Source organism: Canis aureus, chromosome 21, assembly GCF_053574225.1.
Source record: "Canis aureus isolate CA01 chromosome 21, VMU_Caureus_v.1.0, whole genome shotgun sequence".
NCBI lineage: Eukaryota > Metazoa > Chordata > Mammalia > Carnivora > Canidae > Canis > Canis aureus.
In genome coordinates, this window is record NC_135631.1 from 47,362,780 (window position 1) to 47,389,244 (window position 26,465).

The window sequence follows — 26,465 nt, forward strand, 5'->3', positions numbered from 1 at the left end:
GAATTTTCTCCTTCTATACCACCCATTCCCCCAAATTCATTTTCCAGAGTGTTGCTAGAAGGTTCTTCACTCCCTTGTGCAAAACTTTTCAGTGACTCCCTGTTGTGTAACTCACAAAGTCCTACACCTGTGGAGGCATTCAGGCCCTCCACAACCTGGCTTCCCCTGGTTCTCTGAGCTCATCTCCCATAGCTTTTCTATCGGTCCCTCTGCACTTTTTGTTCTAGCATCACCTCAATTCCCAGAACACATCTTGCAAACTAATTAGTTTTGCTCATGCCTCTCTCTTAAACCACAATTTTTACAAAAGATTTTATCTATTTATTCATGAGAGACAGAGAGAAAAAGGCAGAGACACTGGCAGAGGGAGAAGCAAGCTCTCCAGAGGAGCCCAATGTGGGACTTGATCCTGGAACCCCAGGATCATGCCTTTGAATCAAAGGCAGATGCTCAACTGCTAAGCTACCCAGGTGTCCCTATCCACAATTTTTCTTACAGAGTCCCCTATTTGTCCTTTATAACTCAGCCTATAACTCATCACCTTCTGTAGGAAGTCTTCCTTGACTATCTTCTCTCACCTCCTCTCCTGGGTTACAGGTCCCCTGTGTAGCTCAGTCTTCTATACATTCTAGAATTCATCCACTATGACCTAGCACTGAAAATGTTTATACGTCTAGCACACCTGCTAGACTGTTATGTTCTCTGGTGGAAGAATGGTGCATTGGTCACTCTTACTTCCTAAGGGCCCACATCTGGTATATACCTTGCTGTAACAAATATTTTTTTGATTTGGCCTCATCTGTGAGGAAACTATGCCATGTGCAGGATAAGTGATAACTGTGAACGAGATTAACCAGAATATCATGAGAAGTTTTGGAAAGCTCCACATTTGTTGCCACCTGCCCTGTATCTACTGATATTGCCAAACAGAAAGGGATGAAGGAGAGGATAGGACTTTTCCTCTATGAATGGCTGGAAGGACACACTCTCACTCAGCTTACCTGGTAGCAACTTTGTGACTGCAGGTGCTTATGTCAGATGTTTCAATGTGAATTGGGCTTTCTTTTCCTTGTCTTTAGTTAGTTTGATTTCTTCTCCTCCATCATGCTTGCCCTGCCGGAAAATTGGCACCCCGGACTGTTAACTGGCAAATCTTGTTTGGTCTCAGGATGTCCCCAGATTCCCAGATGAAAGAGAAAGAATAACTTCTTAGATGTTATCAGACACAGAAGGAGAAATACTATGTGAGGATGTGGCCAAGATGTAAATGAAAATAAGTGGCTTTCAGACTTTAAGTACTTAGTACCTTTGTTATCTGAAAGCCTTGTAAGATAATTATTTAAAAATGCAAAACATGTCTATTTGGATGGTTATGGAATTATAGCCCTGTTGTACCCCTGCTCTGAGCCCCCTTTAAGGAATGAGCCCAGGTTAGAAGTAGACAGATTGGTGCTGACCTCCAGGGTAATGTTCCTGGGTTGGTGACCTTGGGTCCAGCCTCTGTGCCCATGTATCCCATTGCAGGTTGGGCATTACCGACACCTTCCACAATTGCCCCTTCTCTAGAGAGACAGATGGAAATGCACTGACATAGCAGAAAGTAGTAGTGTTTTAAGACTTACTTCAGCAGTTCTGGCAAGGTGAAATTTTTATTTTTTTACAAGAGAAGACAATGTTAGGAAGAGTGGTGGGTAAATTTACACATGGACTACAGGGGCTTCCTAAAAGCAGGGAGATTGAATCCCTGAATCTTAGATTTTTAAAGTTTAAAGTTGTTGAAAGTCCTCTGGGTGGAAAGGTCCTGGTGAAGTCTCTATTACAAGGTCTCTGAAATAGAATATCAATGGGGCTAGAGAGAGGCAGGGGTAGATGGAACCTTCTATTGGGGTGAACAATTGTTCTGAGACTTGGCAGGGTTCAGGTTCAAGGCTTCAAGAAGAGATGGGCTCCAAGAGACTAGATTTGGTGTGGGCAGCAACCTCCTCACCTCCAGGAATGGCCACCACAGCCAGGTATGGTTATAGACTTTCTCCAGTGGAGAAGGCCCAGGCAGGAGTGGCACCAGCAGATGCCTTCATATTTCCCAGCCTGCTGCAGAGGACTTTGCTGCTTCCCAAACTACAAGCTTCTGGGAGTGGTAGTTGTATTCTCCTGTCTCTCATGGGTTCCAGCTGGAAAGCGAAGTTGTCCACTGTGCCTTGAAGAATTGTGTGTGGGGGCCTGTGTGTGTGATTATCATGCAAGGGAAGACTCTTGACACACTAAAGGACAGTGTCACAATAAGGAGGTGGCAGGCCCAGCTGCTTATTTAAAACATTACAATACAATATCACCATCTTTTTCACTCCCACCTGGAAAAGTTACATATATTCAAAATATTAATATAAATCATATTAGAGTCAGTTAAGATGCAGATTCAAAAAAGACTCAAGGTATTCTTATATTAATTAGTTCAGATATGTTAAGAAGAAAAAAAATCTTATCACCTTGATTGTTTCCTCAGGGTTATCCATACCTGTGAAGGGAGACATTGATTTTTTGTCAGGGTTTCCAGAGATGAGAGGCCCATGGATGATAAGATAACAGTTTCTCTGAATTGGATTGTGAATTGGTCTCCCAGGGACCTTTTTTGGACTTAGTAAAATGATTGTCACATACTCCAGTGTTTCTGTAGAATTGACTAGGGGAGAAAGCATCCCACCTGGTCTCCCTGGTGGAGGAGGCACCAGAGCCCAGTCCTGATTCACAAGGAAAGATATCATTAGGAAGAGTAGTGCGTAAAACCTTCAGCGCTTTGTGCCTGCTAAGAGTTGGGCACATCTGAAAAGAACACCTTTGTTCTCCATCAGGTGGCTCTTGCAACCCACCTTAGAGGTCATGCCTCAGGAGTCAGACCCTGACTCACAGGGCAGGGTTCTTGGTCCTTGCCAAGGAGCCAAACATAGCAGCCTCAGGCAAAACTGAAATCGCCCGCATGCTTGAAAGGAAGGAAAAAACAAAATCAAAATACACTGGCTCTCCTCACGGAGTAGACAGGTCCACCATGACTGTATCTTCTCTGGGAAAAAAACCTACCAGTGTATTTCCTTTCATTCACAAATGAGCAGTATTCAAGGAAACACCAAGGGAGCTTTGAATTAATAAATAGGTGCCCTTGGCTCTTACCTCAAATTGGAATTAGCAACTTTAGGATAATGGTGAATGGAATTTACCTTGTAGTAAATGTCACAAGTCACTGACTTGTCCCAAACAAGTTTCCTTATTAGACCCTCTACCTTTTCTCCTCTGTGCCTAGTGGCATTTACTGCTTTTGGCTACTTGACAAAACCAGGCACGACATGAATAATTATCAATGGGAGATTAGTGGCTGGCTCTCCTCTACCAGACAGACCCAGAGCGGGCACTCTGGTGCAAGAACAATCCATAAGTGCTCCAGGGAAAGTTAGAAAGTGGAGCTGGGGTCAAGAGGTAGATGTCTGGCAAACACATTCGAGATTCAGTTGGAGTCTCTATGATAAGAGTTTAAGGAGATCCCTTAGTCTGTAAATGTGAAGGAGAAGAAATAGAAGACAAATAATGTTCCAGAGTGTGCATCCTGCAGGGCTTCCATCTAGGATCCTGATCTCTTGCCTGGTTTTAAAAACCATAACTTGCTTGGCAAAAAACTTATCAGGGGGGCACCACAGAATGATCCACTTTGTATGTTGAGGATACTACGTGCAAGAGATATTTGGTGGGAAAAATGCCCTTTGAGAATCAGAAGATCAAGGTCATAAGAAGTTTTGACTAGAAATCTAACTCAAATTGTGATACTAGAACCATTCATTCATTCATTCATTCATTCAGAGCACATTTGCACATTTATATTTAGCCAGTTACCACTCAATAATTATGTGATAATCATTAATGCAAATGAAGCCAGTAATTTTACTTTAAAGAGGTAGAAAATAGTTGCCATAATTTCTAACTTGATTAAAAATACACAGGCCCCTCAGTCTGTCCTTCTCCAAGGTACAAGCATTGGTTGGTTAAAGTTCTTCTCTGGGACCACCAATCTATTCTCTAAATCTGCAATTGTCTCCAGTTCATCATTGCCTGCCTCCTTGCTGTTGCTGCTCTCATTCTGAGTTATCTTCTCTACTTCTATAAGTGAGTCCTTGTCACTCTCCCAGACTTTACTTCTTCAGTGTCAGTCGAGTCATTCTTGAGTCTTAGATCTCTGAACCATGAATGGAGACTTTTCCTTGCAGGGAAGGAACTTCTTCATTTGCCCTTCAACTAAGGTAGCTTAGTTCTTTCAGTTTTCCGTGTTTAAACTGTATAGGAAGATTGCCCAGTAGATTGGAGGATTGGCCCATCAACCATCAGCTTGGGTCTGAAGAGCTCAGTTCTCTGCTTTATCTAGGTACCCAGTACAGGGCACACTTGAACAGGGAGAGGTACCACTTCTGGGGCTAAATATACAGCCATGCATAAAGCATAGTCCACATGCCCAAGAAATTTATAATCTATTTAGGTGGTGAGAACAGAGGAAGGAAACATAGATGGTGATGCCTGTTAATTATTCATTCAGCATCATCGATATTGTAGTAAAGTCAAAGTGTACTTTTTTCTTCACTCACATGCTAAGATGCTTTCAAGTTGTTGTGTGCAACTATGCTTATTTTTACTGCTATATAATATGCCATGGTAATATCATAATTTATCCATTTTCCAGTCACATGGGTTAATTACACTGCTATGAAGATTTGTGTACATGGCTCCTAGTGCATCATATGTAAGTTTCTCTAAGTTTAGTGTTTATACCCAGAAGACTTTGTGGTCTGTGTTTCCAGAAGGAAGAGAACTGTAGCAGGCCACAGTTTGCAAACTTAGTCATGTCTCTGGGTTATAAGAGGGAGCCCTTGATTTACCTCTTGGAATAATTTTATTTTTTCTTTTTTTTTTAATTTTACTTTTTCTTGAGTGAATCTTGACTTTTTACTCTTATTCAAATTTGTAAAGCTTTCTGACAATAGCCAAATGTCAACATTCACATTGAGAATGGCCTCTTATTGGATGACCCAGTGTGGTATTCCCCCCATGTAAAGACTGGTTTCTGCATGATGCCTTCAATTTGAATCCCTTCAGGGAATGGAATGAGTTTTGTCTGACTTGTCTTTAGCACCTGCAGTAGAATGCAATCACAGTGCACTCATCTCCCTCAGTTATCTGAGTGAGATATATATTACCTTCCCAGAAATAACCATTGTGAAAAACCATAGCATACTTTAAACTTTTTTGTGATATTAGCACCATTTACATTGTTACCAGTCTCTATTTTGCAAAGCCTTCAGAGCTCCAAAATTTACTGCAAAGGATAGTTCGTTTGGGCTTGTGCTTTGCAAAGTACTCAAGAACCTCTAGATCAGAGTGGAGAGGAGGAAGTAGCTGAACCAGAGGTCCAGATAAGGAAATTGGACAGTTCCTTATCCCCTTGAAAATGGTATCTTCACAGTGCAACTTTGGTGGTTTATTTGATGTACAAAATTTATAGAGCCCAACAGTCAAGCCCAACAAAGTGAACATTGGACCAACTGTCACTTTAAATTTTCCACCCCAATGCTCGTTCTAATATTATCTAATACAGTTTAATACTTTCTAAACAGGACCATGCATGTTCCTCACTATTTTAAAAATAGACTCTTGAGCCTTATATTTCTCAATTTATAATGGAAATGTTATCAATAGAAAAATGCTCTTGAGAATTGAGTAATACTGTCTTTGTCTTGGACAGTTTGTTTGGTGTTGTTACTTAGCCAAACATGCACAAAATCCCTTTCCTCAAGGATAAATGGGTTCTTCATGGATACTATATCAGGAGATTTCATGAAATTGCTGATGGAAACCAGAAGGATGGTAAGGGGGAAAAGATGAAAACTTGGGATAAAGCTAATCAAAGAGTTTCTAGATTGAAGTAGTTTCTGTTATAGACTGAATGTTTGTCACCTCCCCCTGAGGCCCTAACCCTCAATGTGATGACATTTGGAGAGAGGGCATATAGGAGATAGAGTTAGAGGAGATCAGGGGGTAGAGCCCTCATGATGAGATTAGTGCCCTTATATGAATAGACACAAGAAAGCTTGATGATTTTCTCTCTAGTGTGTGAAGACATGGTGAGAAGGTGACCATCTACCAGCCAGGAAGAGAGCTCTTTCCAGGAAATGAATTGGCTGGCACCTTGATCTTGAATTTCACAGCTTTAGAACTGTGAGAAACAAATTTCTGTTTTATTAAGGCAGACAGTCTATATTATTTTGTTATGGCAGCCTGAACAAGTTAATACACTCTGGTTTTGTTTTTGTTTGTCTCTCTGTTGAAACCAAATGCTAAATTGAGCTCAATGTCAAGTAGTGAAGATTGATTCATTTTTTTTAAAAAGAATTTTTATTGAAGTTCGATTTGCCAACATATAGTATAGCACCCAGTGCTCATCCCGCCAAGTGCCCCCCTCAGTGCCTGTCACCCAGCCACCGAGTCACCCCATTCCCCCACCAACCTCCCCTTCCACTATCCCTTGTTTGTTTCCCAGAGTTAGGAGTCTCTCATGTGCTGTCACCCTCTCTGATATTTCCCACTCATTTTCCCTCCTTTCCTCTATAATCCGTTTCACTATTTCTTATATTCCCTGTATAAGTGAGACTATATAAAGATTGTCCTTCTCTGATTGACTTACTTCACTCAGCATAATACCCTCCAGTTCTATCCACGTTGAAGCAAATGGTGGGTATTCGTCGTTTCTGATACCTGAGTAATATTCCATTGTATGCATAGACCACATTTTCTTTATCCATCCATCCATCTGTCGAAGGACACTGAGGCTCCTTCCACAATTTGGCTATTGTGGACATTGCTGCTATGAACATTGGGGTGCAGGTGTCCTGCTGTTTCACTGCATCTGTATCTTTGGGGTAAATCCCAGCAGTGCAATTGCTGGGTCACAGGGCAGATCTATTTTTAACTCTTTGAAGATCCTCCACACAGTTTTCCTGAGTGGCTGCACCAGTTCACATTCCCACCAACAGTGCAAGAGGGTTCCCCTTTCTCCACATCCTCTCCAACATTTATGGTTTCCTGCCTTGTTAATTTTCACTCTTCTCACTGGTATGAGGTGGTATCTCATTGTGGTTTTGATTCGTATTTCACTGATGGCAAGTGATGTGGAGCATTTTCTCATGTGCTTGTTGGCCATGTCTATGCCTTATTTGGTAGAATTTCTGTTTGTGTCTTTTGCCCATTTCATGATTGGATTGTTTGTTTCTTTGCTGTTGAGTTTAATAAGTTCTTTATAGATCTTGGATACTAGCCCTTTATCTGATATGTCATTTGCAAATATCTTCTCCCATTCTGTAGGTTGTCTTTGAGTTTTGTTGACTGTTTCGTTTGCTGTGCAGAGCTTTTTATCTTGATGAAGTCCCAATAGCTCATTTTTGCTTTTGTTTCCCTTGCCTTCATGGATGTATCTTGCAAGCAGTTGCTGTGGCCAAGTTAAAAAACAGTGTTGCCTGTGTTCTCCTCTAGGATTTTGATGGAATCTTGTCTCACATTTAGATATTTCATCCATTTTGAGTTTATCTTTGTGTCTGGTGTAAGAGAATGGTCTAGTTTCATTCTTCTGCATGTGGTTGTCCAATTTTCCCAGCACCATTTATTGAAGAAACTGTCCTTTTTCCAGTGGATAGTCTTTCCTGCTTTGTTGAATATTAGTTGGCCATAGAGTTGAGGGCCCATTTCTAGGCTCTCTATCCTTTTCCATTGATCTATGTGTCTGTTTTTGTGCCAGTACCACAATGTCTTGATGACCACAGCTTTGTAGTACAACCTGAAATCTGGCATTGTGATGCCCCCAGCTATGGTTTTCTTTTTCAATATTCCCCTGGCTATTCAGGGTCTTTTCTGATTCCACACAAATCTTAAGATTTTTTGTTCCAACTCTCTGAAGAAAGTCTGTAGTATTTTGATAGGGATTGCATTGAGTGTGTAAATTGCCCTGGGCAGAATTGACATTTTCACAATATTAATCCTTCCAATCCATGAGCATGGAATATTTTTCCATCTCTTTGTGTCTTCCTCAATTTCTTTCAGAAGTGTTCTGTAGTTTTCAGGGTATAGATCCTTTACCTCTTTGGTGTTAGGTTTATTCCTAGGTATCTTATGCTTTTGGGTGCAATTGTAAAATGGGATTGACTCCTTAATTTCTCTTTCTTCAGTCCCATTTTTATTGTATAGAAATGCCACTGATTTCTGTGCATTGATTTTGTATCCTGTCACATTGCCAAATTACTGTATGAGTTCTGGAAAACCACAAATTACCAAAACTGGAACAGGAAGAAATAGAACACTTGAACAGGCCAATAACCAGTGAGGAAATTGAAGCAGTCACCAAAAATCTCCCAAGACACAAAAGTCCAGGGTCAGATGGCCTCCCTGGGGAATTCTATCAAAGGTTTAAAGAAGAAATAATACCTATTCTACTAAAGCTGTTCCAAAGGATAGAAAGGGAAAGAATACTTTCAAACTCATTTTATGAGGCCAGTATCACCTTGATTCCAAAACCAGGCAAAGACCCCACCAAAAAGGAGAATTATAGACCAATATCCCGAAGAATTCGGATGCAAAAATTCTCACCAAGATACTAGCCAATAGGATCCAATAGTACATTAAGAAGATTATTCACTATGACCAAGTGGGATTTATTCCTGGGATGCAAGGTTGGTTCAACACTCATAAAACAATCAACGTGATGGATCACATCAACAAGAGAAAAAGCAAGAACCATATGATCCTCTCAGTAGATGCAGAGAAAGCATTTGACAAAATACAGCAGCCATTCCTGATCAAAACTCTCAGAGTGTAGGGATAGAGGGAACATTCCTCAGTATCTTAAAATCCATTTATGAAAAGCCCATGGCAAATATCATTCTCAATGGGGAGACACTGGGAGCCTTTCCCCTAAGATCAGGAACACAACAGGGATGTCCACTCTCACCACTGCTATTCAACATAGTACTAGGAGTCCTGGCCTCAGCAATCAGGCAACAAAAAGAAATAAAAGGCATTCAAATTGGCAAAGAAAAGTCAAACTCTCCCTCTTCACAGATGACATGATACTGTACATAGAAAACTCAAAAGACTCCATCCCAAGATTGCTAGAACTCATACAGCAATTCAGCAGTGTGGCAGGATTGATTCATTTCAATAGAGCTTCTGGGTCTCTTGCAAACCTAAATGTCTCTACAGTGCCTGAAAGTATAATTGTTTAGACCTTGTGGCTGAGGAGATCTTGTGCAAACTCTCTATGTGAGAAATATATTTTGTAACAGGAAAATAATGTACAGAAATACAATTAATTTTGTACATCGTCCTGTCTTGCAAACTTGTTAAACTTGTTTATTAATACTAGCCTTTTTTCTGTATGTGTGGATTCCATAGGCTTTCTATATAGAAGATCATGTCATATACAAGTAGAAATAGTTTTACTCCTTCCTTTCCAATCTAGATGTCTTTTATTTATTTTGCTTCCCTAACTTCCTTGACTAAGTCTCCAGTATGTTGTAGAATAGAAGGGTAAAAAGCAGACATCCTTTCTTAATCCTAAGATTAGCCTGAAAGCTTTCAGTCTTGTGATTTTTTCATAGATGCCATTTATCAGGATAGGAACTTCACTTCTATTCTTAGTTGAGTGTTTTTTAATCATAGAAGATGTTGGATATTGTCAAATGCCTTTACTATGGAAATGATCATATGTTTTTTGTCCTTTATTTTATTCATATGGTACAGTGCATGGATTAAATTCTGTATGTTTAACCAACCTTGTGTTCTTGGGATAAATTCCACTTGGTCATGATGTATAATTCATTCTACATGTTGCTACATTGGGGTTACTGATATTTTCTTTAAGATTTTTACATCTACATTTATAAGGAATAGTACTAGAGTGTTTTCCTTTCTTGTGATGTCTGCCTGAGTTTGGAAACAGGAATGCTGGCCTCATAGATTAAGTTGTTAAATCTTTTCTTGTCCTCCATTTTTTCAAAGAGTTTGTGAAGTATTATTAATTCTTTAAAATTTTAAAAACGATTTTGTTTATTTATTCATGAGAGACACAAAGATAAAGAGAGAGAGAGGCAGAGACATAGGCAGAGGGAGAAGAAGCAGGCTCCATGCAGGGAGCCCGATGCTGGACTCGATCCCAGGACTCTGGGATCATGACCTGAACCAAAGGCAGAGGTTCAACCGCTGAGCCACCCAGGCATCCCTAATTCTTTAAATTTTCATAGAATTCACCACAGAAGCAATTTGTGTCTGGACTTTTTTTTTTGTGGTAAGATTTTTTATTACTAATTCAATCTCCTAACTTGTTATAGGTATAGTCAGATTTTCTTTCTTCTTGAGTCAGTTTTGGTAGTTTATATCTTTTTAGAAATTTGCTCATTTTATGTAGGTGATCTTACAAGTTGGCATACAATTGCTTACAGCGTTCCCTTAAAATCATTTTTTATTTTTCTAAGATCAGTTTTACTGTATCTTCTTTCATTCCTGATTTTAATAATTTGAACTCTAGCTAAAGATTTATTATAATTGTCGATCTTTTTCAAAGAACCAACTTTTTTGGTTTCATTGGCTTTCTCTAATGTTCTTCTATTCTCTATTTCATTTATTTAATTTCTAATCTTTATTATTTTTTCTCTTTCTTGTTTTAGCTTAGTTTGCTCTTATTTTCCTAGTTTCTTAAGATGGAATATAAGGTTATTAATGTGAGACTTTCTTCCTTTTTAATATATGTATTTTAGAGCCATACATTTCCCTTCTATACAGCTTTAGCTGCACCTCATATATTTTGAGATGTATTTTTTAAAAAATTATTTCAGTATAATTGACACACAGTTCTACATTAGTTTCAGGTATACAAAATAAGGATTCAACTTCTTTAATGTTATGCTATGCTCACCACAAGTGTAGCTACCATCTGTCACCATTCAACACTGTTACAATATCATTGACTATATTCCATATGCTGTGCCTTGTATTGCTGTGATTTATTCATTCCATAACTGGAATCTTATGTTTTGGTTTTCATTCATCTCAAAGTATTTTCTTTCTTTTTTGTTTTTGTTATTTTTTTAGAGAGAGAGTGTATGTGTGTGTATGGGTATGCACAAGTGCCAGGTGGGGGAATAGAAGGAGAGGGAGAGATAATCTTGAGCAGGCTCCATTCCCAGTCCAAGCAGGGCTTGATATCATGACCCTGCGATTATGACCTGAACTGAAATAAAAAGTTGGACACTTAACTGACTGAGCCACCCAGGTGCCCCCTATTCATCTAAAAAGTATCTCTAATTTCCTCTGTGATTTCCTTCTTTTGACCTATTGATCATTTGTTTGAGTTTCACATTTCATACATTTTCCAAATTTCTTTCTGCTATTTATTTCTAATTTCATATCACTGTATGGAATATTCTTTTGTATCATTTCAATTATATTACATTTTTGATACTCATTATATGGCCTCAAATCATCCATTCTGGAGAATTATCTATGTACATGTGAGAGTAATGTGCATTCTGCTGTTGTTAGGTGGAGTCTATAGATGTCTATTGATCTAGTCAGTTTATAGTGTTACAAAATATTCTATTTTCTCATTATTCTTTGTAGCTGTTCTAACCATCATTGAAAGAGCTGTATTAAAGTCCCCAATCCTTAGTGTTGAATTGTGTATTTTTTCTGTCATTTCTGTAAGTTTTTGCTTCATGTATCCTAGGGCTCTGATATTAGGTACACATATGTTTATAACAATTATGCCTCCTTGATAAATTGGTCCTTTTATCATTATAAAAGTTTCATTCTTTGTCTCTAGCAGAAGTTTTTTCTTAGAGTTTATTTTTTCTGTTATTAGAATATCTATTATAGTTCTCTTCTGATTACTGTTTGGCTAATATATCTTTTTCTAGCCTTTTACTTTCATTCAATTTGGTTTATTAAAGTGTGTTTTGTAGACAGCATATAGTTAGACTTTCCTTTTCAAATCTTTGCCTTTGATTGGAGTGGTTAATCCATTTACATTTAGTATATGTGCTGCTGAAGCGAGCACTATCCATTTACATTTAGTATAATTGCCAATAAGGTACATCTGCTGTTTTGCTTTTTGTTTTTATACATCTGATATCTTTTTGGTTTCTCTATTCCTCCATTAATGCCTTCTTTTGTGTTAAACATGATCTAATGTATCATTTTAATTGTCTTGTCATTTATTTTGCTATTTTCTTTTAGTTATTGTCTCAGTGTTTGGGATTATCATTAACATTTTAATTTTTCACAGTCTCATTTGGATAAATACCAACTAATTCAAATAATATACAAAAACATTCCTCCTCCTCTTTTCCTTTTATTATTTTTCTAAAATTAAATCTGTATATATCATCTGATATAAATAAAGACATATTCTTTATGTAATTTTCTTTTAAATAAGAAAGGAGAAAAAAGTGTTATAAATAAAAAATACATTTGTACTATCTTCTATATTCACCTACATGCTTATCCTTACTAGGATTCTTTACTTCATGTGAATTTGACTTATTCTCTAATGTCCTTTTATTTTATCCTAAAAAGTTCTGTTTAGTATCTCTTGTAAGGCAGATTTGCTAGTGAGACATTCTTTCAGCTTTGTTTATCTGGAAATGTCTTCATTTCTTCTTTAATATTATTTTTAAGAACAAAAGCTGCTAGATATAGAACCCTCATCTTCTTTCTGTGCTTTGTGAATGTTATCCCAATGTCTTCTAGTCTTCATGGTTTTTAATGAGAAATTAGCTATTAATATCATTCATGATTCTTCCTAGTATAGGATATATTGCTTCTTTCTTGCTACTTTCAAGATTTTCTTTTTGTTTTGGGCTTTTACCAGTTTGATTATGATGTATTTTGATCAGATCTCTGAATTTATCCTATTTGGAATTTCATGGATATGTAAATTAACACTTTGCATCAAATTTGGAAAGTTTTCATAAATTATATCTTCAAATATTCTTTCTACCCCTTTCTCTCCTCTCCTTCTGAGACTGTCATTCTACCATCTTGATGGTATCTGATAGGTCTCTTGAGATTCTGTTTTACTTCACTCTTTCTTCTTTCTGTCCTACAGATTTGATATCTCAGCTAACCTATCTTCAAGTTTGCTAATTCTTCCTGTTACTGGCTCAAATCTGTTGCTGCTCCCTTCTAGTAATTTTTTCCTTTCAGTTATTGTATTTTTCAACTCCAAAATTTCTATTTGGTTATTTTTATAGTTTCTATCTTCATCGATATTCTACAGTTAGTTGATGAGACATCATTCTCATACTTTTATTTTTTTAGATGTGATTTCCTTTAGTTGTAAGAGCATACTTAAATTATCTCATTTAAAGCTGTTTTCTAGTAAGTTCAATGTCTGGGCTTCCTCACAAGTTCCACTGATGACTTCTGTTCCTGTGGATGAGCTATACCTATTTCTTTGAATATCTCATATTTTTTGTTGAAAAATGGACTTTTTGGGATCCCTGTGTGGTGCAGCGGTTTGGCACCTGCCTTTGGCCCAGGGCGCGATCCTGGAGACCCGGAATCGAATCCCACGTCGGTCTCCCGATGCATGGAGCCTGCTTCTCCCTCTGCCTGTGTCTCTGCCTGTGTCTCTGCCTCTCTCTCTCTCTCTCTGTATGACTATCATAAAAAAAAAAAAGAAAAATGGACTTTTTAAATAATATAATGTGTCAACTCTGGAAGTCTAATTCTATCCCCTTCACAGAATTTGTTATTGCTATTTTTTGTTATTGTTCTTTTTTAAAAAAAGATTTTGTTTATTTTTTCATGAGAGATACAGAGAGATACAGAGACAGGCAGAGGGAGAAGCAGGCTCCATGCAGGGAGCCGGATGTGGGACTCAATCCTGGGATTCCAGGATCACACGCTAGGCTGAAGGGAGGTGTTCAACCACTGAGGCACCCAGGTGTCCCTTTGTTATTGTTCTTGATGTTGTTAATGGTTTTCCTAAACTAATTATAGAAAGCCTATATTCTTTGTCATGTGTGGATACTGAATTTTCTGCACAATGAGGTTAAACAGTCCACTAATTACTAGAAAGAAAGTTCCTTAAATCTTAAATGCCTGTTTATCATTCTTTGCCAAGGGCTTCTCTATATGCCTTGAGAGATGTTGTCAATCAACTCTCAAGTAGGCAGTTTACAATTTTGCTTTAGCCTTCAGTCAGCAGTTTCTTGGTGAAATCACAGATTATCAGCAGGAATGCTTGAGCCTTTGTCCTATCCAGTATGCAGCAGGACAGCCTCTCTCCTTTAGCTAATGAAGCCTCCATTGCCATTTTGAAGACAACAAAGAAATGACTAATTCTCTCTTATTCTGTGTTTAGCAAAACACAAGACATACCCTTAGGCTGGTTTGCTTCTACAAAGAAATTTCATAGCTGTCTTGGAGGCTCTCATGCATATCATGCTTATCATTGCATAAGTAGCAGAATGACAGAAAATAATTTTTACAGTTTAGTTATCTATTTGTTATAATCATGCCATTTCCTCTATGCATGAAAATACTAGCACAGCTATCTCTTTAAAAAAAATAATTTGCGACCTGTGGTTGTGTTCCAAAGTGGTTGCAAGATAGATTACTAAAGCAATATTTAATAGACGACTTTCTCCATCATTCCATGATTCATGTAACTTGCACTGAAATGTAACCCACAAACAGATTTAGTGTCAAATCTGGCAATAACCCTGCTCCCCCAGAAACCTTTGATGCTACATTGCCCAACTGCCAATGATGAACATTAGATTCAGAGCCATTTGTGAAGTGGAAAAGAACAACTACCCACAAAAGGGCATAGCACATCATTTGCACTTCATGCTTCAGAGTTGTTTCTCATAGTGGTCTCTGCAGTTATTTTTTGAAACTGAGACTTGACAAATATATATCTTACGTTCATGTCAGTCTTTTGTTCCCACACAGGTTTATTCTTGCAGCCGTCACTGAACGTAAATGACATCAGTATTCGCAAAGAGAGTCCCATTAGTGCCATTAGAAGGATGCTCCATTTTGCTTCCAAGTCCAAACAAGAACATTTGAAACCAGAGTAGATTTTGCACAATATATAAGCATTCCAGAAACTGTAAATACTTTTGAATGCTCCATGAATCTAAAAGATGTTGGAAATTCAGAGACCTGCACTTTGGTGGCACTAAAAATATATTTCTAAAGAGAAATATGACATGACAAATATATGGCATGTCAATGTGGAAAAGTTTGAAGTATCTTTTTCACTTTTTCTTCTTCCAACCTTTCTCATGCCTCTAGATATCTTTTTTCAAATAGAATCTTTAGTACTACATGTCATTTTATGTTTTTGTAATATATCCTAGCATACCAGCATATTACTTCTCTTCCAGAACTTTAATACATCAGTCCACAAACATATATATGTGGCAGTGAGTGTTCAACAGCAACCCCAAATGTCACTGGTGATATGATAACTTACCTGAACAGACATATCTGAAAAGTATTACCATAAGGATTTTTGAAGTCAAATTTTTATTCTTGAAAGATTGGGATACTCTCTTAAGAAGGGGGAAAATGCTGTGTACACACAGATGATATGAAATAACACTATCATGAGACTATAACTAGATGTGAATTCTCCTCTTCCCCATCCATAGCAGATCACTTTAAATTACATAGTTAATTCAATATATTTTGAAATACTTGAATAATCTTGGATGATTTCAAACTGCAGTAAAGTTTACCAAGTCCAAGTTAATTGTTTATTGAAGGCTGAACTTCTTGTCTACACATGGGCACTCTCCAAGAGAAGGCACTGAGACAGATGGGTTCACACACAGAAACCTACCCTACCCCCTCAAAGGAGTGAGGGAGTGAAACCAAAGACTCCTTCATTGAGGACGCCATGATGTTTCCAGGACTCTGTCATCTGTTTCTTTCTTATCTTCTTTGTTATCAGTCACTCCGCTCCATGGCCTTGGATTCTGTTGGATTAGACTTTATCTCCCACCTTTTATTGCTGAAAAGGGAGGGAAGAACTCAGAAAATCCATTTTTTCTTTATTTGCTTCAAATGCAGTCAAAGCCTAAGATAGAGCAGAGGTAAGGTGCTTGCTGTCTCCTTTCCTCAAGTGGACAATTTATGTCTCTATATGTATAAGATTGAGTGATATCAATAGTTCAATAGACTCTCCAAGATTCTCAACGCCTACTATAGGGATCCCTTCAAAAACAAATCATACACAACAATAACAACAACAAAAACTAACTCAAGAAAATAGTGAGTTTTGCCTAGGCAGGCAGCACACTGGCAGTACTAGTAAAGAATTCTAAGTTGAAAAGTCCTCATTAATGTCATTAAAATAGTATGCAATTCAATGGGAAATAGGTGGTTTATTTTGCCTTTCCTGGACTGATCACACAATGGCTCTAAGTTGACTTTTGATAAGGAATACAGCAGAATCCAATGTGCTTATTAGATAGGAGTGTCGTGGATCAGCTTCTGGAAACTTTTCTATCCTAATCAGCCCCAGCCTGTTTATTTTCAAATCTATGTATCTCTCTTTTAGGCTGGTTTCCAGGTGTATCATCTGGAGATGAGTGTATTTCTCGTATCCTGCCCTTAGAATGAGGGCAAAGAAGAAGCTGACCAAACCAAAGGGACTGTATTTTAAGCATCAACTGTACCTTTCCTGGGAATTTCAATAAATAGGGATACAGCACAGATCCAACTGTGCTTTCACAAGTTCTCTCTTCTGAATTATACCATTTCAAAATTTACCTAAATATTATGTGAATTATTCCCACGTGTATGCATTATGCTGATTTTATTTTCAAATATTTTACTTTTTTTTTACCCAGAAGTAAGAGACATTTTTGGCAAATTAAAAGTATTGTTGGCTGCCCAAGTGGAGACTGTCACCAAGTTCCTCAGCTCACTGAACAAGAACATATCCTATCCCAAATCTGCTTTCCAATGAGACAGAGATGTTTTCTGATTTTTACTCTTCCCAATGCAACTAATGCATTGTTTGCTTGGATATTAGACCACAGTTAGATAGCTTTTTAACACCAATTTCATTTCTATGCTTTTAGGAATGAAAATAATTGTCTCCAGAAACCTGAACAGCAGGATATGTTTTCATAACTTACCTGGAGCCAATTTGTACTAGGAAGAATGTTTTCATGTTGCACTCCTTAAGAAGAGCTGTGTTAAATTAAATAAAATACTTCTTTCCAAAGTTATTTGCATACAAATTTAATAATGTTAAATGACTCTCTATGGAATAAATATGGGGAAACATTACTTACATAATCAGTATTTTACTTACACTTACATATATCAATATCCTAGTCACTTTGTTATAAAGAACCATCACTGTGTGCTTTTTCTCTTCATTCTGGCAGGGCATTCACATCTAGATGATCTAGAAACAGTTCCAAATCAAGATAGAAGGTCAAACATAGCAACATTTTGATCCTTTGAAAAGATGTCGAATGTAGGTTTAGATTGTGCATTTTCAGGAAGCTGACTTCCTTATCTAGCCTGATTAAGACCATCAACAGGAGACCTATCTGGGACTTGTCAAGAGCAACTGTTTATCCTTTACCTGAGATGCCTCTCAGCCCTCTGAGTACTGAATTGAACAAATGGTATTAGGAGTTTTCAGAAAAGTTTTCATATTCTATCTAGTATTCTTTGTTGTTTTGAAGATAGGAAATGTCTTCTTAACCTTGTCTCAAGGACAACAAAAGAGTTGTCTAAAAGTTAAGTACTCTATTCATGCCTCGAGTCAAGCTGGACTCTCAGATATCTTCACATTTGGACTTAAAATTTGCCTAATTTAAGTGGCCTTTTACTTTGTGCCCTGGATTTTTAAGGGAGGCTCCCCATGGTGTCCTTCCCTAAAGAACTCCAGTTGAATATACTATGTGACCTCAATCAGTGTTTCCTGTATGAGGCCCCATCAGTGTGATTTCCTTGAGAAATTAACATAAAAAGTACATTTGCTTTCCTAAGGAACTAGTGTGTTTCTTCTTATCTAATATTAAGAACTGTGTAATAGTCCATATTTCCCTTGTTTCACTTCGGTTGCCAGAAGACTTAGAACCAAATTTAATGTTTGCAACTAGCTTATGTGGCCTGTGTATTTACATTCTTTAATCATTTTCCCTGCTTTTCTTTTTTTTATTTCTTCATTAATTCATTCATTTTAATCTTACCAAACATCAATTAATCTGAGAAAAGAGGCAGAAAATAATAACAATAAAAAGAGCAATGTTTGATAATTTTCAAAATAAAGGTTGTTTTACTTCATCATGATCATTGACCAATTTCTAATGACAACTCTATGAATCATATTAATTAGTTGCGTATGGTGTTTCTTTTAAAGTATATATTCAGCGAAAATAAACAAAATAAAAAGTACTTTTGTGTTTTGATTGATTTAAGTTCCAAGAATTCGTCAATTCTATTTCTGAAATATAATTTAGCCCCTTTTGGAAAAACTGACAGAGAATTGACCTATGCAGCTACTACCAGAGATTGAATCCTTCATTTTAAAATGGATAATTGCAAATAAAAATGTAAGTTATTTACATTAGCTGAACCTCACTAATTTGCAGATACCATGACTGAAAGAAGACAGTTGGTTGAAAATCCAAAAAGTTGTGAGACTTTAGTCATGGTAATGGCCTAATTTTTAATACCACAACACAAGATTCTTCTCCTTTGTCTTTTCCCCCATAACTCTCTTCTTTTCTGCTCCATCCATCTCCCAGTCAGGAAATTTCTTTTTTAAATTACTCAGAGAATAGAAATCAGGTTTACACAGAAGAACAAGGCTGTGCAATAAGAAGTAGATAATATTATCAAGACAAAGTTTTGTCATGTGCATTTTAATTATGAGGAACCTAAAGCTACTTCCAAGGATAAACAGGACTCTATAGATTTGATAGAGTTTCTAGAGGTGGTTAAACTAAATGGGACAACTGGTTGGGAGCCAGGGTTCTGGGAGGAGGTAAGTAGGAAAAAAGATGATGAAGGGAGACCAGGAGAGAGAGGACTCAAGAGAAGGATTCTACAATAATGGGAAAATTGAAAACTAATAAACAAACCTGTTTTGCATTACCTTCTAAACATATATTAGTGATCCTGAGGCACCTGGGTGGCTCAGTGGTTGAACATCTACCTGCCTTTGGCTCAGGTCATGATCTCGGGGTCCTGTGGTTAGAGTCCCACATCAGGCTTCCCCCAGGGAGCCTGTTTCTCCCTCTGCCTATGTCTCTGTCTTTGTGTTTCTCATGAGTAAATAAATAAAATCTAAAACACAAACAAAAACATAAATTAGTGATGATAGCAATATTCTCTTTCTGGTTGTGGATTGTCCTCTTATGCCTTTTCGGAAGTTAAGAACTCTATTAAGGTGTGATTAAAATCTTGGCTAAACATAGAGCAATAGATGTGAAAAAGATTCAGTTTGGTTGAAAGAGCTTGGAGAGGAAGCATGTGAAATTGTTCTAGAGGCTGTTTAAATTAGCTCCTTGTCCCCTATTCAGAGAGATGTATATTTGATGATTACCAGCATATGACCCTGGGACATGACCAAACACATCCTTCTCTGACCTCAGTATCTATAAAGCACAACCTAGGAGTTACTCAGAAGATCCCTTCTGTTCCCCAGATGGGGTGGCAACTGACATGCCATGTGCTTTCTCTCCCATTACTACAGAATCCTGTGCTGCCCAATAGCTGCTGCTTCTGTATGGGCCAGAGTAAAATCTCACTGGCGTAGGAAAGGTGCCGCCAGGCTCCTTGGGGCAGGGATGTTATCCTTGTCACAGCTGGAAAAGAGTAAGTTGAGATTGGATCACGAAGTGTTATTGTAAGTCACTAAGTTCATGTGTAAGTAATGAGAGAATCACAGGATCTTGATTTAATGACGAAGATGAGCATAGAACCCCTCAGCACAGAGTACATTTCATAGGAAACTGATAACCAGATCGTCCCACACCCAAGCAATTAAAATAAAATAACCTCCCTCCCATTTCCTAATCTCACATACTCTCACCCTCAATCAAAATGATGTTGATTATGTACTTGTTTAAATTCTGGCTAAGTAGCTTTGAACGTCCTTTCTCAAATTCTAGGAATTACTGGAAATAAAACAGTGATTTCTTATATAGAAATACATACAAAAACCACCAAAAGTCACTCTTTCACTATTTCTTCCCTAATATAGAGCCTAATACTGAAATCAATGAAGAAAAACTAAATATGATGGATATTTCCAATCTGTAGAGCATAATTTTAATAACAGATGATACTTAATAAGTTTCTTTTTTAAGGTTTTATTAATTTATTAATGAAAGACAGAGAGAGAGAGATTCAGGCAGAGGGAGAAGCAGGCTCCATGCAGGGAACCTGATATGGGACTCGATGCTGGGATTCCAGGATCACGCCCTGAGCCAAAGGCAGATACTTAACCACTGAGCCACCCAGGTATCCTGATATTTAATAAGTTTCTATGTAACCTGCCCATTTTTCTTTTCTTCTTTCACGAACCTAAGGAAATTTCCAAATGAAAAACATACTCTTTCTATCACTCCAGGATAAGGATTGAAACAAATTCCTTCTTTTGTCCATATATTTGAGTCTTATTTACATACTTTTGCAAAACTAGAAAGAAATGAGATGATCTAGATATCTCTGAAATATTTAGGAAATAATCCCTTTATACAACACACCATTTATAAAATCCATAGACTAAGTCACAGACTGAACCAACTCATGACTTTGAATTGAATAATGGAACTGCATTTGCCTAGTCAACTGTGAGAACTACTTCAAGACAACCTCATCCTATTATCAGGGCTAAACTTAGACTTGGGCTGGGCAGAATAAATCACCATCAGTTTATTATGCTTCCTCTATGTATGTAATTTGGTGGGTGGTTCTAGCCCTGGGGAGCAGAGAAACTGATGCAATGTGGTGTCCACACATTAATTTCCAACCTTGATCTGACAGTTCAGAGGTGAGAGTCAGCTTCTGAAGCCAGAAGAGACATCAAATAACACAAAGTTCTCTTGGGACTGTGGAAAAAGAAGTCATGCTGATCACAAGACAAAAAAGCCTAGGTTGGCTAAGGGTATGGAGAGGACATAGGGCTTAGTGATTAATAAGACAAGATAGAGTAATCAAAAGCAGTCTACTGAATGGGAGAAGATATTTGCAAATGATATATTCAATAAAGGTATCCAAAATATATAAATAACTTATGAATTCAACACTGAAAGACTCCAAATAATCTGCTTAAAAATGGGCAGAGGACTCAACTAGATATTTTTCTAAAGAGGACATAAATGTGACCAACAGACATATGAAAAGATGCTCAACATCACTAATCATCAGGGAAATGCAAATCAAAACCACAATGAGATGTCATCTTACACCTGTCAGAATGGCTAAAATAAAAAATACAAGAAATAACAAGTGTTGATGAGGAGACAGAGAAAAATTAACCCTCATGCACTGTTAGCAGAATGCAAACCCATGTGGCCACTGTGGAAAACAGTAGAGTTTCTTCAAAAACTTAAAAATAAAAATATATATAAACTATAAATAAATAAATAAAATTTTTAAGATATGTACTACTGGGTATTTGCCCAAAGAAAATGAAAATATGAATTGCAAAAAACATATGCATGTCTATGTTTATTGCAGCATTGTTTATAGTGTCCAGGGTATGGAAGCACTTCCAGTGTCCACTGATAGAGGAATAGATAAAGAAGATGTGACCTATAGAGATATATAGAGATGTACACACACACAATGAAATACCACCTGCTGTAAAAGAATGAGATATTGCCATGTGTGGCAACATGGATGGACCTAGAGGGTATAACGCTAAGTGAACTAAGTCAGAGTAAGACAAATACTGTATGATTTTAGGCATATGTGAAATTTAAGAGATAAAACAAAGAATAACAACAACAAAACAAAGGAAAAACAGCCAAATGAAAAAAAAAAAAAAAAAGAAAAACACTCTCAAATACAGAGAACAAACTGGTGATTGTTAGAGGGGTGATGGATGGGGGGATGGATGATATAGAGTACACTTATCTTGATGAGCACTGAGTAATGTATAGAGTTGCTGAAAAAAAGAAAGAAAGGAAGAGGAGCAAAAGAGTTCTCTGAAGCAGAGCCTCAAGCAACAAAAAGGCTAAGGCTACATTTGTGGAGGTCTAGGGTAGGCCTACTGCAGGACACGTGCTGACCCTTACTGCAAGTCATGTCCTTTCCTATAGACCTTTCAGAACCCTCCTCCTGAGCCCCTGTGACCCAAGTGTCCAGAAGGCCTGCTTTTAGCTAAGTGGATGATGCTGGGTGAGCTCCCAAGGCCCAGTCTCTTCCAGAAGACACTAGGTTATGCTTTTGTTCTAATTCCTCTAACCAGCTGAATGAGGCCAACTCAGGTTACTAGGAGTATCAGGAGGGGAAAAAACCTTAATGAAAGGATGGCTTGTCCTGCTTGTGATTTATGAAATAGCTCTGTAAACTCCACCATTGCTGGTTGTTCCAGAGCCTTTCTTGGCAAAAATATTCATGTTAGAAATGGCTTATCAAATCCTACCATGTTATAGGGTCTGTCTCAACATTTTGACCTTGCGGTAAACACTTTATTATGCCCTGATTAAGGTAAGGAATCTTACTGAAGAAATAAAGAAAATTCTAAATTCACATTTGGTCTTTCAGAGTCCTAGTCCAAGTGAGAAATTTTAAATGGAATATAGAAACCTGATATCCAGATTCAGTCCCACATCCTATTAGATCAGTCATGTCTAAAGGCTTTTATTTGTTTTTTCTATGTCTGCTTTGATTTGCCGAAGTTCACATCTGTTTCTGTTCTTGAATATTTATTAATAAATTATAGGAAAAGCTGTGAAGTATTTTAATATGTTCAGTTCCCCATGATAATCTTATAAATGGCATATGCTTTGCAGTGTCAGTTCTTCCTGCTGGCTCTCTTCCCAGAGATGTGGACATTCCCAAGATGTTCTCTCTCCAGTGGCAGCAGAAGGGGCTGCCCTATGACCGACAGACATGACTGTTCTCAAAGCAACATTCTTTGCAGGTAGGAATCATCCATCCACTTTATTCCTTTCGGGGCAGCAAAATATTGATGGCAACACATTCAGAGTCTGTCATGAGGGGTTCTTAACTTGGAACTTTCAGAATAAAGGTTTTCTGAGTATGACTGAAGTCAAACTCTTAAGTTTTTAGTTTATGCATAGATACTCTCTTTTGTGTCAGATATAGGACTAGATGTTGATAATATAAATGTGATTAAGATATACTCTTCCCTCAAAGAGCTCACAGACCAATGGGAAAGAAAAGTATGAAACAAAAGCAAAGGATGGCAAGTACCTGACTAATTTGCATATGATCTAGTTGGGACTCCATGGAGGGAATTCAACTTGGGGAAGTAATTATGACATACTTCGTACAACAGCTGAATCCTCAAACAAGCATTTGCCTGACAGGATCAGGGTGAGGGCATTCAGTAAGGAAGGGGCAAGAAATAAATGAGTCTGGAGAGTTGGGCAAAGAGGACAGGAAAGAATGGTGGGTGAACCAGCTGGAGCAAATTACTGTGGGCCTTGCCTACTGGACCATTTTGTTGGTATTTGAGAGGCATGGAAGCATTTGAGGCAAAGGAGTGACATTCTCTGATACGTTGTCTTAATCATGTGTCAGCCGTTACAGATAGTCCAGAGAGATGTGAAATCTGTTCAAAGATCAGTTCAAAGATTATGGTGATATCCAGGAAAATAATGAGGAGGACTGATATTCAGCCTGGAGCAGTGAGAAGAGGGGGAATGGAGGGACCTAAGAGATTCAAAATGTATACGTATGGAGATGAATCAATGAGATTGAGGGCTGACCTCAAACTTCGGGTATAAATTATGGTCCAACTCATAGATGTGACAGATTGTCTTTTTGTTAAATTTCAGCTTTGTTGGGGTATAATCGACATATAAAATTGTAAGATATTTAAAGTGTATACCTTGGTGATTTGTGTACATTCTGAAAGGACTCCTCCTACCTAATTAAAATATCTATCATTCCCCTCCCTCCTTCCCCTTCTTTTGGTGAAAACATTTAAGGTCTACTTTCATAATAAATTTCAATTGTACAATGCATTGTTATCAAGTGTATTCATCATTTTACATTAAATCCTTAGACCTTATTCATTTTATAGCTAAAAATTTGTAGTCTTTTACCAATCCCTCCGTATTTCCCCCATTCTTCACCTTAGCCCCTAGCAATCACTCTTCTACCTTCAATTCTTTCTTTTTACTTTTTCAGGATTCTACATGTAAGTGATACCATGAAGTATTTGTTTTTCTCTAGTTTATTTTACTTAGTATAATGCCCTCAAATTCTATCCATGTTGTCTCAAATAGCAGGATTTCCTTCTTTCTCATGGTTGAATAATACTCCGTTGTATACATATATCACATCTTCTTTATCCATTTATCCATTGAGGGACACTCATGTTGTTTCCTCATCTTAGCTATCGTGAATAATGCCACAATAAACATCAAAGTTTCTGTACAACAAAGGAAACTCAAAAAAATGAAAAGGTAACCTACAGGACAGGAGAAAATATTTGCAAATCATATTATCTGATAAGGGGTTAATATCTAAAATATTATAAAAAGGCATAAGAACTTTTACAACTCAACAGCAAAAATTCAAAAATCCAATTTAAAAACGGGCAGAGGAGCTAAATAAGCATTTTTTTAAAAAAACTGATGGTCAATAGGTATATTAAAGGGTACTCAATATCACTAATCATCAGGGAAATGTAAATCAAAACCATAATGAGATATCACCTGACACTTGTTAGAATGGTTGTTACCAAAAAGATGAGATAACAAGTGTTGGTGAGGATGTGGAAAAGATAACCCTCATGTACCGTTAGTAGGAGTATGAATTGGTGCAACCACCATGAAAAACAGTATGGAGGTTCCTCAAAAAAATTAAATGAGAACTACCATATGATCGAGCAATCCCACTTCTGGGTATTTATCCAAAGGAAGTGAAAACAGGATATTGACAAGATGTTTCCAATCCCATGTTGATTGTGTCATTATTCACAATAGCTAAGACAGATTGTCTCAATACCCATTAAAACACTAGGCATAGTTAGGTAGATTTTATTTGTTTAAAAAAAGATTTTATTTATTTATTCATGAGATACATAGAGAGAAAGGCAGAGACATAGCCAGAGGGAGAAGAAGGCTCCTTGGGGAGCCCAAGGCAGGACTCAATCCTCGGACTTCGGGACCACGCCTTGAGCTGAAGGCAGATGCTCAACCACTGAGCCACCCAGGAGTCCCTAGGTAGATTTAGTGTCTAATAAAGGTATTTCTCCTCTTTCAGGCTCTGTGGATTATCATCTGTACCACATGAAAAGCTGTGTCCTTTCAGGAGCCCTACTTCTATTTGCACTTTTCCTCTGTATTTGCATATTACTTGTTCACAGTTTGTTTCAAGAACAAGTATTTTATCACATTCTTTTTTGTCTAGCAGTTCATTTCTTTCAATTAATATTATTTTGTTACACAAGTAATTCATGTTCACTACAGAAAATAGTAAACCATGCATGTAAGAAAGTAAAACTCATTCTTAAGTCTACCATCTAGAGAAAGCTGCAGTTGACATTTCTTTTGTATAGAACCAACCAGAAATTTTATGCATATGACTGAAATATGTATTTATATAAAGGTAGGTTTTCTATACACATCTTAGTTACCTGATTTTTTTCTCAAAAATATACTGTTAACATTGTCTCCATGTCAATAAAGATACAAACTGAGGTAGTTTTAAATGTCTGCACCGTACTTTTTCTATGTTTGTACCATAATTAATCAATTCTCTTTGGAGGCCACTTAGTTTCATTATTTTTACTAAACAATGCTGCTTTAAGTTTCAGGTTTGGGATTGATTTTATCCCATTTGCCGGCACAGAAATAAGCCAAGTACTATGCAATGGAAGCCAGCAAAAGACATAAAACTTCTGGGCATCATCCTATGCACTGGTTCTCCTGGGCCCCAAACCCCACAGCAGCAATTCCATGGACCCAGATGGATGCTGTGTACACAAGTTTAGGGAATCCACTTCTATTCCTGCAGTAAGAAAGCCTGCTCTTTCCCCAGGAGACATTACCTCATCCTTAAAGGTCATCTGCCTTACTCACAAGCCTGAGAAATGGCCTGGATAGAGTGGTAGCTGTTGTCCTCTTGGCATAACACAGCAAGATGTGTAGGAGCACAAGAGAACCGCGAAGGGCTCTTCTAATAATACATATCTTGCCCAT

The 26,465-nt window shown here is 37.5% G+C and overlaps 2 long non-coding RNA genes across 9 annotated transcripts in view; one reads left to right on the forward strand and one right to left on the reverse strand.

Moving 5' to 3' along the window:
• The window catches only part of LOC144293040 (uncharacterized), a 48,611-nt gene that overhangs the window by 20,320 nt on the left and 1,826 nt on the right, over positions 1-26,465 (reverse strand). For 3 of the 8 annotated variants that reach the window (XR_013360489.1, XR_013360494.1, XR_013360495.1), the window contains exons 2-5: positions 17,417-17,506; positions 15,929-16,099; positions 1,458-1,562; positions 1,002-1,113 (exon numbers count right to left, since the gene is read on the reverse strand). This is a non-coding gene — a long non-coding RNA (uncharacterized LOC144293040). Of the gene's footprint in view, positions 1-1,001; positions 1,164-1,457; positions 1,563-2,486; positions 2,516-15,814; positions 16,100-17,416; positions 17,507-26,465 lie in introns of those variants that run through there. The other 5 variants (XR_013360491.1, XR_013360492.1, XR_013360493.1 and 2 more) reach the window with 5 other exon arrangements.
• Positions 661-25,958, forward strand: LOC144293043 (uncharacterized). Its single transcript, XR_013360515.1, has 4 exons — positions 661-1,025; positions 19,811-19,932; positions 23,082-23,212; positions 25,528-25,958. It is a non-coding gene; the product is annotated as an uncharacterized LOC144293043 (long non-coding RNA).